Source organism: Alligator mississippiensis, chromosome 7 (assembly GCF_030867095.1).
Source record: "Alligator mississippiensis isolate rAllMis1 chromosome 7, rAllMis1, whole genome shotgun sequence".
Classification (NCBI taxonomy): domain Eukaryota; kingdom Metazoa; phylum Chordata; order Crocodylia; family Alligatoridae; genus Alligator; species Alligator mississippiensis.
The window spans coordinates 17009605-17019759 of record NC_081830.1 but is presented as its reverse complement, the minus strand read 5'-3'; the positions used below and the strand labels follow the sequence as shown (position 1 = coordinate 17019759).

Below are 10155 nucleotides of genomic sequence, written 5' to 3'. Positions count from 1 at the left end.
ATGTTTTCTAGACTACCCAGGGCCCATGTAGGCTGTGGACAGATAAGGGTGTGTAACAGAATTGCCCAAGAGTGCAGATAGCTACCACACATCTCTCTGGAGAGGGTGTGTAGCTCCATGCAGCATGTTCAATGGCTGCACAGCCAATTTACATGGTTAAAACATAGCCATGCAATTCATCTATATACATAGATCATAGAAAGTTAGGTTTGGAAGGGACTTTAAGAGGTTGCATCTAGTCCAACCGCCTGCTCAAAGTAGGATCATCCCCAATTACAGCATCCCAGCCAAGGCTATGTCTAGCCAGGTCTTAAAAACCTCCAAGGGTGGAGATTCTGCAACGTAATTATGTAATTGCAATCAGGCACATAGCTACAGAAATTGTACTTACCAGCCACTCAATCAGCTATCTGGGGTAATAGGCTTCTACCCAAAGTGCTTGAAGAAAGAGCTCATGGCCATAACCCCCATTTTATAGGCAGGCAACTAAGATAGATAGAGGGGAAGTAATTTGCCAAAACTAACCAGCTGGCCAGGGACAAAAACCACATTTAAAACCGAGATCTACTGAAGCTGTCTGAGCTCTCAGTTATCTAAGTAGCCTTATTTCTGCATATGAGACAGCTATTAACAGTAATGGTAAAGAACAATTTACCAACCGACATAGTGGTTTGTCCTTCACTTGAAGACTCTTGAGTCAAGATTAGATCCCTTTTTCATAAAATATGTTTCATAAAATATACCACATATTCCCTGATTGCTTTCTTCAGGGGCTGCTTTATTTCTTTGCCTCTGTGATTGTATGCGAGGTCTGAAGGAAGGAGTCAGAACACAGGACTCTGTTTGTAGTGGAAGAGAAAAAGGAAAAAGAGCACTTCTTACATTTCTCTTAGGGTATGAGCAGACCTCACATGTGTCCTGAGCCCAGTCTTCCCGGCATTTGTGCGTGATCCAGAAAGTCATGGGACTGGCATGTACACCCATCACCCTTCCAGTTGGGGCTTAGTGAGTGTTTGAATGCACTGCCACTTCTCCATCAGCAGGAGGCTACTGAAAGTGTCTGTAGTTTCTTTGGGTTTCCTCAGCCCTGAGCAAAGCACCCATTGCATGTTCAGCTGGGTGGGAATGACTGGTAAAATGTTTGTGGGAAGGACTTTGGTGGAAGTCACTGTGCTGCTCTTGCCCTGGCGTTTTCACTGGTACCACAACCACCTATGGCTATTAGCCAGTCTTCAGAATAGATCCAGACATGGGCCTTGTTTTGCAGGCATTGTAAGCTTGTGCTCATGGTTGGTTGCATGGAAGAGGTATCATCAGTAGACCCTGATGTCCTTCACTTGTTATACAAATGTCTGAAGTCAGGTTGGCCAACACCCAGGGAATAAGCTCGTGCACTTCCAAGCACCAAGAGGCCTTCCTTGTGGCTATGCCTTGCTCTCCCTTCATGCCAGCAGCTACCACACCAAAGATATATTCAGGCTAATGTGGGAGCCTCTCCAAACCAGGGAGGCCAAGGAGAAGCCCTTATGTCAGCAGCTGATGGTTGAAGCAAGAGCTGTCCCTGGAAGCTACATGAACTGTGCTACAGATCATGATGGGGATGTCAGTCACATGGAAATGCATATGTGTGTGTGCCAGGTGCCAGAGTCTGGGATGAGGGTCTGCAAGGTGATTTGTAGAGAGGTCTTCTCTTGCAATCCATTAAACATTGTCAGCAGAATCTGCACTCTTGTGTGATTATTTCCAGCACTAGGGGTGTGTTAAGATGCAAGTACAAATGTATTAGTCAAGGCTAGAAAAAGCAAGCAAATAACACAAAGCAGATTCACCTTACCTGCCAAAGACAGATTCCCAATTTATAATGGATATTTAGGCGTTCCCACCATTACCACTTTTCTTACGAGGATCTCAACACAACATTAGAAAATCCAGCTTCCTACATTCCTGTGTTATTTCAGCAGTATAATTCTCATGTCCAGGCAGGAAAAACAAGCTGTTCTGTTAAATCTCTTGTTCATTCACTAGAGTGCAGTATAAACCTACACAGGGCTGGCTGTGACTTAAGTGAAACACATATTTACCAATGAACAATTTGAAAGTGAGTTACAGATGGAATAAAGTTTGTGTTCAAGTCATTTCTGCCCATTCTTTTAGACAACCTAAACTGTTTGAGCGATAGGATACAAGAGTGTGAACAATTAGTCCAAGAGATTAGGTTTTTACCACATCAGCTTGATAACACCCTGTCTGTGTGCAACGTAAAAGGAAAGCTAGACTTCAGATTTGGGCCTAAGCGTAGGAAGCCTTTGGTTGAAGACAATCTGTGTATACTGGCTTGAAGCACAGAGAAGTTATCCTCTTAAAATCCATTCACTATTTTTATCTGGAGCAATTTTTAAGTGAACACTGTGGTAGCAGGACAATCCGTTCAATAGAACAGGGTGTGAAATGTAATAAATCTCTCAAAAGTTCCTCTTCCTTTTAGAATTCACCAGAAAACCCCTGGGCCAGGAGCCATTCATTTTCCAGAGCTCTGATTCCTGTTATTTCCATTTTGCTTCATCCTGCTAATAGAGTTTAACAATGTTTGCATTCCTCTCCAATTCATAAACACACAGACAGCTTTCCGTACAGCCTCCTTGACTTCCTTGTTTCGCAGGCTGTAAATGAGAGGGTTGGCCAATGGAGTCAGCACAGTGTAGGAAAGAGAGAATACTTTGTTCAGGGCTCTAAGGGTGTTGGTTCTTGGGAACATGTACACTAAAATTAGGGTCCCATAGAAAATGGTCACCACAATAATATGAGAGGAACAGGTGGAAAAGGCCTTTTGTCTCCCAGTAGTGGAAGAGATTCCCAGTATGGTGGTGATAATGCAGACACAGGACGTTAGAGTCAAAAGGAATGGGGGCAAAAGGAAAATAAAGCTAAGACTAAAAACTGTCAGCTCAATCTCATAAGTGTCACTGCAGGAGAGTTTAATCAATGGAATGTAGTCACAAAGAAATGGTCAACTTGATTGGGCCCACAGAAGGTTAATTGTAACAACAAGAGAGAGAAAATGGAGGCAACTATAAACCCACTGATCCATGAGCCAGCAGCAAGGCTGAAACAAAATCTGTCACTCATAAGGGCTGCATAATGCAGTGGTTTACATATGGCTAAGTACTGATCATAAGACATCACGGATAAGAGACAACACTCTGTAACTATCAAGATACCAAAGAAAAAAAATTGGATGAAGCAGCCAGAGAACGAGATGGTTCTGTCTCCAGTGAGGAAGCTGGCCAGCATCCTGGGCAGGAGGGTGCAGCTATAGCAGGTCTTCAAGCAGGACAAGTTCGCCAGGAAGAAGTACATGGGGGTGTGCAGATGCTGAACAGCTATGATGAGTGCAATAATGAGGACGTTCCCGGGCATGGTAGCAATGTAGAGTATGAAAAACAACGGGAAGAGAAGTATTTGTAAGTCTGGAAGAATTTCAAATCCCAGGAGGATAAATTCAGTGACCAAAGTGTGGTTTCCTACTTCTGCATCTGCCATGGCATCGGAGATTTCATACAGCTCTTCAAAAAATGTGAGAAAACAGACACGTTTGAATTGCAAGGAATCAGTCAATCTCCTGAGTTTTCAAGATACTAATTTTCCCTGAAAATGATCCATCTAGGTTCGCGTTCCAGAGATCCATCCAGGAGGTGAATAGTCCGGCATATTCATTTCCAGAATGCTTTCATGGAAGCCATTGCCCCACCTGTGTCATTAAGAGAAAAATAAGGGAAAAATTCTTTGTAAGAACTGTTTTACAAAATCTGTAATACTGTAATAAAATGGTGGTAGGGAAAAAAGAGCAAATTTTGCATGTTCTATATTGAGCTACACACTCAAAATTACAAATGATATGTTTTAATTTTACACAGCTGATAATATTAACATGTCATTCACAGTCTTCCTGTTGTTTCTGGAATTGCGCTGCTATTAGAAGTTGGCTCTAAGAAGGTTAATCAAAGGTTTATAGTGTTTTAGGCTTAAATTTAATGAACTCCAGATAATAATTCTAGTCAGTCCCTACACTATAAATGAAAAATGTAACAATTTCTATCATTGCTAGTTGTATAAATATGGTTTGGCATCTTAAAGCACTGGAATCTTTCTGATTCCAGAATCAGTACATCATGAAGAATAACGAAGAGATTCTGAGTCAGAATAAAACTCCGCGGTCTCCATAAGCAGATGGAAAGCAGTATTTTGTCCTGTTATAATTGTTGGGTTGCTCTGTTACTGCATTGGAAAGTACTGCTGACCCTAAAGGTTTGAAAACATTCATGAAATTCATCAAATCACAAATCATAGCATTGAATCAACTTGAAAGACATGTCATTTGAGGAGTAAGTACCTTTTTTTCCTCCCTACAAACAGAGCTTGTTTCAGGAAAAATGCAAGTGAGTAAAATATGTCCATATGTGTTGCTACTGAAATTCACACTAGGTACTTTGAAACAACGCTGAGAACCAAGTGTAGAAAATTCATTACACTGGTTCTGCACTCTAGTCTAAAAGACAGAGATGCAACAGGACGCTTGAGTGTCCTGAACGATAGTGTCACACACAGCAGTGTCCCTGGCTGCTGTTCCAATGCCAAGGTTAACTGAAGGGGACCAACCAACCTATGCACTCCTGCCCTGGCTCCTGAAGTGGTATGGCAGACATCTCTTTGACCACTTCTGGATCCACCTATGAGGACAGTGGTATTTTCTAGGGCTGTGCGAAGCTTCGGTCCCTGACTCGATTCAGCAGAGATTCGACCTGATTTGGTGGCCAAATCTCCAAATCTGAGTGTCTAGAATGACTGAGACCCTGAATGCTTGGACTCTGTGACCTGGTCTTCTGATCCCCATATTTACCCAATGTGATAACCAATTAGGAAAATGAGGTATACAGCATAATTGTAACATAAACACACCCAACTTTTAGCAAGTTTCTTGTAGTGGGATTCAAAAAAGATTAAAAATGTTAAGACTGCATTATTCCAGGAAGAGCACGCAGCAGCTGCTGCAGCGTCCTTAGCCTGACGAAGGGTTTTTGAACCCGAAAGCTTGCTTAATAACTATTCTCCAACCATTTGGGTTGGTCTAATAAAAGATATCAAATTCACCCAAGGAACTTTGTCTGCCTATATCCTTAGACCAACACGGATACAACCTAAACCCCTGATAAGAAGTGAGACATTTAAGGACTTTTAATTTAAATACTGTCTGTAGATAAATATTTTCAAATCAACACAAAACACCATTGTTCCTTAAAGATATATATTTAGTCTATACATTTTAGTCTACACTAAAATAGCAGTTTACAGGTTTTTGTTCTGTTTTGTTCAGCTTCTCTGAATAATAGAATATGGATCAGTATTGAAAAAAAAATGTGTATATTCAAATAAGTTAATTAGTGTATATTAAAATGGCCAAATGCTGATATTCTAACATGTGAATACTGGTTGTGTTTTGGCACATTAAAGCACAACCTTATGCTTCTGTTGCATAAATAGCTCATCAGTATACTGTATATATAAAACTTATTTCCATTTGTAAGTGGACAAAGCAGTTCCATCTCTTTATCTATCCATCTCTCTGTCCATCTATTTACCTACCTAGCCAACAATTCAACCCAAAGCAAAGATAAGAATCTTTAAAGAAAAGAAAAATGTTTCTTTACCTTACAAGGATGCAGAACAGCTTAAATCTCTGATGTGGTCCCTTCCATCATTATTCTGGAGATCAAAGTAGGGGTCTGAAATCAATCTTCTATCCTGGTGCATTTCACATACATCATTTCTCCCAGGTAAGAGACCCACATATTTTCAGAAAGATGCTGTTTCCCAGATCTCACATGCAGGTACTGCTGCTTGGCACCCATAACCACCCTGAACACCTACGTCCCCTCTGTCCACCCTGCTAGCTGCAGGTGAAGGGGAAGCCCACCTCCATACTGCACAGGAAGAAACTTCACGCTCAGGAGTCATAGCCATGGGGACCAGGGAATAGCACAGAGCAGGAAATCTCTCTGTAGCAAGAGGGACTGCAAGGTTTCCTTGGCCATGGTCTGGAGCAAGGTGGTTGTGGAGCTGGCTGGCGATGTGGAACGGAGCCTGCTGAGCAGGGTCGACTCAAAAGCCATCAAGGGGTGCAGAAAGTGTTAGGCTAAGCCTTGCCTTGTGTCTGCAGGGAAGGGGATACCCCCAGTGTGAGAAACACCCCCTTTTCCACCTCTTGGGAAGAGAAATGAATTCTTGTGCGCCAAACCCCTGCCGTTCCCCCCCCCCCCCCCCCCCCCCCACACACACACACACATAGAGAGAGAGCATCTAGGCCAGTTTGCAGTTGCAGCTGTTTATTGCAAAAAGCAGCTGGAAGGTTTAGCTCTGTCACAGCTTTGAGGACTCCTCATCAGGATGCTGGAGGATTGGCTGCACGTTCCTGCTGCCTCTGGATTTGGGCAGGGAGGGGAGATGCTGTTCTGTATATTGGGCGCTAGGGGCCAGAAGAGGAGAACGGCTGGGCTGGGAGTGCCTGTTCTGTATACTACATATGAAATAAGCAGTAGCGCGACTAAGGAGGGGAGATGGACATGGGACGTGGGACGTAACTTTAGATGTGGGAATGACAGCGGCTGCCAAAGTTGTGCAACCACGCCATAAGTCACCGCTTCCCCACTGCGTTGTCCCTGCCCTGTGAACCAGGCTGCTCTGTTGCACCTCTGACTGTAACTAGTGAATGAGGTGGATTTGGGGCCTCTGTGACCAAGCCTTTCGCTCCAAGCAAAAGCTGAGGGATGCAGCGGGGTCAAGGCCTGCCCCACCCCTGGCTACTTGGGGAAGCACTCATAGATTTCATAGACATTAGGGCTGGAAGGGACCTCGGAAGATCATTGAGTCCAGCTCCCCGCCCAAAGGGCAGGAAGTCAGCTGGGGTCATAGGATCCCAGCAAGATAAGCATCCAGTTTCATCTTGAAGGTGTTCAATGAAGGCGCTTGAACCACCTCCGGTGGCAGGCTGTTCCAGACCTTGGGGGCTCGGACAGGAAAGAAATTCTTCCTTATGTCCAGCCTGAAACGGTCTTGTAGTAGTTTATGACCGTTCGACCTAGTCATCATCCCTTGGGGCGCTCTGGTGAACAAACGTTCCCCCAGATACTGGTGGTCCCCCCTGATAAACTTATAGGTGGCCATCAGATCACCCCTGGGCTTGTGCTATTCCAGGCTAAAGAGCCCCATGGCTCTCAGCCTGTCATCGTAGGGTCTGCTTCCCTGACCTCTGATCACACACGTGGCTCTTCTCTGGATTCTCTCAAGCTTCTCCTCATCCTTTTTGAATTGTGGAGCCCAAAACTGGACGCAGTACTCCAGCTGCGGCCTCACTAAGGCCTAGTACAAGGGGAGAATGAGGTCCCGGGATTTGCTTGAGAAGCATCTATGGATGCAAGCAAGCTTTTTGGTCGCTTTACTAGCCGCAGCATCGCATTGCAGGCTCATGTTCATCTTGTGGTCAATGATGACCCCCAAGTCTCTTTCTTCCATAGTGCTGGCCAGCGTAGCACTGCCGAGCCTATAAGGATGTTGTGGGTTTTTCTTCCCAAGGTGGAGACCCTTGCATTTATCGGCATTGAACACCATCAGATTCTCGTCCGCCCACTTGCTGAGCCTGTCCAGGTCAGCCTGGATCACCCGCCTGTCTTCTGGTGTGGATGCTTTGCCCCAAAGTTTGGTGTCATCGGCGAACTTGGCCAGTCCGCTTCTGACTCCAGTGTCCACATCATTAATGAAGATATTGAACAGTATGGGTCCAAGGACAGAGCCTTGGGGGACCCCACTGGTCACAGGACACCACGATGAGTGACTTCCATCAATTATTACCCTCTGGGTCCGACCCCGGAGCCAATTTTCCAGCCAGTGGATCGTGGAGGACCCAAGGCGACAATTGGCCAGTTTCTCCAAGAGACGATCATGGGACACCAGATCGAAGGCTTTTTTGAAGTCAAGATATATGACATCAATCTCATCTCCCTTGTCCAGGTGATAGGTCACCCGGTCATAGAAGGAAATGAGATTGGTCAAGCAAGACCTACCCGCAACAAACCCGTGCTGGCTATCCCTTAAGATGTTGGCGTCGGCCAGTCCATTAAGGATGGCCTCTTTAATAAACTTTTCTAAGATCTTCCCCGGGATAGAAGTCAGGCTGATGGGCCTATAGTTAGCCGAATCCACTTTCCTCCCTTTCTTGAAGATAAGACACCACATTGGCCCACATTGGAAAATCAGTATATTCATTTCCCAGTCCTTTCGGCATGCACAAACCCTTGCCCCCAGCTGCATGTGCAGTCGTGAGCACGTGCACTCGAGCATACATTCCTCAAGCTGTGCAGAACACATCACAGCTGTGGGGCACAGGCCCATGCTATACACAATCCCTTTTATACTGGGATCTTGAGAATTGCCCACTGGATTATTTTACTATGGTTTCAAAAGCCCAGCAACAGCTTTACTCAGCTGGCATACAAATTGACAGGTCAGGAAAAGCCTACGTGCGTAGGGAAGGGGGTGTCATACAAACTGACAACTATTTAACAGCAAATGCTGGTTTCCTCTGCAAGCATTCATTGGGTGGTTCCTTTAGAGGTGCAAGTTCACGTGCTGTGTGTCACTTGTGGGTTGAGGCCACCGTATCCATCCATCCAAGCTCCTGCCAAACCCCCAGGCCAATTGTGGCAGCTCGTGTTACATGTCACTTCAAACCACAGATGCCTCCCGCCCTCCTTCCACATACCCCACAGCCCTGCCAGTGTTCCTCACACCTCAGCCCCAGCTCCTGTGATCCGAGCCCTGGGCTCCCCACACACAGCTCTGCTGCTGCCCCTCAGTAACCACAAACAGTCCTCTCCACCCTCAGCCCTCGGTCTCCATTTTGGGGCCCCTTTTTCCTGGCCCTTTCCCAGCTGTGCCAGAGTTCAAACCCACGGATGCCAACACACAAGTGCATATTCTGGAGAGAGAGTGCCATTTGAACATGCTGTTGCAATATAATGACACTGGGTGTGTGCCCCAGTGAGATCTCCCAGTGGTGTCTGACTTAACTAATTTCCAAGTCTACTCTTGGGGCCTAATTAAAATTGATGCTCATTTCTTGCTGCCGTGGAGGGAGCATTTGCCCTTGCCCCTTGCTGCTGAAATTCTCTGCTGGCAATGGCAGAGCCTGGGTTCACGTGGGAAGTCCTTAGTGAAGACAAGCCCCAGAGAGGCCTTTGATAACACAGGGCATCAGCTCTTCAACTTCCTAGGCCAACAGACCCATGTCAGCCCTCCAAATGCCTTGCACAGCATGGTGCACCTTCATCTGCAAACTTCTGGCTGAGCATGGTGAGGCCTACGGGCCCTCAAAAGACAGCCTAGCATGGCCGTGCACCAGCATCCCATTGAATTAATCCTCCTGTGTGCTTTAGCACAACACTTTCCCTTTCTGGACAGGGATGTGTGAAGCAGCTGCTCAGGGCACACCCGACGGTGGTTCAAGCGCCTACATTGAAAACCTTCAAGAGCAAACTGGATGCTTATCTTGCTGGGATCCTATGACCCCAGCTGACTTCCTGCCCTTTGGGCAAGGGGCTGGACTCGATGATCTTCCAAGGTCCCTTCCAGCCCTAATGTCTATGAAATCTATGAAATTCTGAGAAAGTTTTGCATTGCAGGCTGCAGTATAACAAAACCCTCGTGGTCCAATAAATAATAATGATTCAGACAAGCAACGGTCGCACATCTCCACGAGAAGAAGACTGTAGCATGTAACACTAATGCTGCTAGCTGGAAAATATTGCCCCTGCACCTCTCTCTTCTTGACCTTTCCTGGCTTGCTTTTGTCTTAAACTGCCATCTAAACCACTTCCTTCTGCTCAGCACGTTGCTCTTGACCCCCTTGACTAAGGGTTTCAAGAAACAAACCGTCTCCAGCATTTATAAGTTCAATGAGGCTTGAGGAGAACCGCTTAGTTGAGCCTTGGCCTGTCGTGCTCTCTATACGAATTGATTTTGGTTCATCAGCGAGATGTATTTTTTATCTGCATTTTTTCCCTTCAGCATATTCTCAGTTTTATTAGTTATGACCTTTTTTCCTCC

At 45.5% G+C, this 10155-nt stretch overlaps 1 pseudogene; it reads right to left on the bottom strand.

The window, feature by feature from the left end:
• Window positions 1-2518: 2518 nt before the first annotated feature.
• On the bottom strand, window positions 2519-3742 carry LOC132251885 (olfactory receptor 11A1-like; annotated as a pseudogene).
• Window positions 3743-10155: the final 6413 nt, after the last annotated feature.